General features: G+C 39.8%; 1 protein-coding gene across 1 annotated transcript in view; it reads right to left on the minus strand.

The window, feature by feature from the left end:
* Positions 1–2,500, minus strand: part of LOC137999735 (inositol 1,4,5-trisphosphate receptor-like) — an 84,356-nt gene that overhangs the window by 65,005 nt on the left and 16,851 nt on the right. The window lies entirely within an intron of this gene.

A 2,500-nucleotide genomic window follows, 5' to 3' on the forward strand; every position in this document is an offset into this window, starting at 1 on the left:
GATGAGGGTTATTGGGTAAAGTTTTATGGAGGTGTCATTTTGACAACAGAGGTTGCGCATGTAACCTGAGGATTTAAGGAACTGAAAAAATGTCAGCATCATGTGCTATAGTGGGCTGATAGATTCAGTCATCATTTTGTTTACGTAACCAAGTGGAATTGAGTTCTGAGTTTGTCCAGGGCAAGTGTTGTGAAGTCAACTCCAGGGAAGCATTTCGTATGAATGTTTTTGGCATTTTGTGTACCAGCGCAAGAGCACAAAACTTTGCAGAAGGGCTGGGACATACAGGAAATGATGTAACCTTTGCTAGAAGCCAGATTGGGAGCTTGATTTGGTTGAATGTACGACTAATTTTTGACAATATATGCATGTAAAGTATCATAATGCTAAATTTTCAATAAAGAAACACAGATAAATTTAGTTGATGTAAGTGGCTATTGGGTTGCAAGTGGAAGAATTTGGGAAAAAAAGATAGACGCATAACAATATCTGAACACAAGCAATATTTTAATAAATCATATGTTGAGTAGTGCCTATTAACATTGCTAATAATTTTTAACCCAATAAGATTAACAATTTCACCTGGAGGTTTTAAGAAAAAGTTCAACAGAATTCAATGTACAGGGAAGTTCATGATGGTATCGTATGACTTTAAATACCAGAATCTTTGAAGTTTTCTTATTATGGACCTTGTAATTTTATGTCAGTGTGTTTACCAAGTTCAAGCTATGTGGAAACATGAAATGAATAGATGAACTTGACATCATGCAAAGTGCTAATCTACTGTACAAAAAGGTCCAAAACAAACATTGTGAGCAAGTGTAGTACACAAATTGGGTAAACCAAAACACTACTTCATTCCATATTTTGTATTTGTCCAACAACTAGTTTCAATGTTGGTAAATAAAAGACATTCATGTAAAGCATCATTACTGAAACGCGACAAAGCATCTTTTGTTTTAAGGAAATTGTCATGAGAGCCGATTCTTGATCGGTATTGTTCAACAGAGATTCCCATGTTACTTACTTCTGACGAAATCGTGGGCTAGCAGACTCTTGTCAACTGTGTGTCGATGATTCGTCCAATTCGATTCGACAACAACATTGAGCAATGACAACACAAGCACAGGAGAGTCTCTTTAGCTTTCAAGTAACTTCAGAGCCTTTCAAATACTTTCACAAACTTTCAGATATTCAAGCAGGTCTGCTGAGCAGATTGAAGCCGTTAAATGATGGCTTGCGAGAGTCAGCAATGACTCGTAAGTTTTCATGTGACGCAACCTGTACCAAAGGTCCAGGCCGTGAATTGAAATGTTGCCCTGTAAGAGCACAACTCCTCGCTGTAATCCGAACTTAGAAGACAAGCCGACTGTAGGAAAGCCGGCGTGTAAAAGCCAAGCAGCAAAGAAGAACGAATAACTAGATAAAAAACGATCTTCGACAACGCACTGTGTTACACCCACAAAATGGCCGCTTTCTGAAGCTTAGAAGTTTACGTTGCTTAGCCGAGAGTAGACTGGGGCCTGTCTTCGACGATAGTAAACCACGTGACAGCCACTCTGTTCACCGTGACAAATCCAGGAATAAATATCTTGGGCCATGGCATTGAGTGGTTTACACTTCATGTAAGCCACACAAAAAGGGTTTGGGGTGAATGGAAAGCATGCCTTTATAGAGAAGTGCAACATCTTTATAAAATTCTTGAGAAAATTTTCTTGGTGGAACAAGAGACATTTCATTGCTTCAGAAGGAATTACTTAATAGGCCAGTTTCGTATCTAACGGTTGGACTGGATCTAGCATGAAATGGAGGCTTATGCAGGTAATTAATTAGCATTTGAAAAGATTTGCCCGCATTAGCCTCCATTTCATGCTAGATCCAGTCCAGCAGCGAGAATTTGAAAATGGTCTATTAAGTTGTTGTGAACAAACAAACCAGATGGACTGCTTTGGTGGATGGCATACATTTAGAACAGGGCTCGAAGGTTCTTGGATAATGGAAGAGAGTTTCCTGTCCATTTCCATCCCTTCGTGTCCCGCCCACTGCTAATAATGCAGCAACAATAATGCAGTGACAGACTGCCTGGATGTACTAGTAAGAACAGTCAGATACGAAAGTGTGTTGCTGCTTTAAGGGCCTTGTTAGTCACAGTAAAAAGTTCCTGGACTCCAAAGAAGATTGATGCAGTTGTTACTTAAGCTTGAACAACTTGTTAAATGAGGCTAAATATCATTAAGGCAAAATTAAAACCAAGCCAATGCAGCGATTTCCCCTGGGATATTTTTTTTTGGGGACTCCAGGGAGGTTTGTAGGAGCATTGTGAATTGTGCTTTGGCTTGAGTCGCCTTTTTGCTACTTGCTTGCTTTTCCCTCCCTCCAATGTATCCACACAAAAGTTTTTCTCCGTGACGTTTTTACGGTTGCCTAGGAAGTGGACTGTGGCTCAGTTGCGATGGTGACCTCCTTGCTAATTAGCAATAGGAGAGTGCTGCTTCCTCTC

Source organism: Montipora foliosa, chromosome 4 (assembly GCF_036669935.1).
Source record: "Montipora foliosa isolate CH-2021 chromosome 4, ASM3666993v2, whole genome shotgun sequence".
Lineage (NCBI taxonomy): Eukaryota > Metazoa > Cnidaria > Anthozoa > Scleractinia > Acroporidae > Montipora > Montipora foliosa.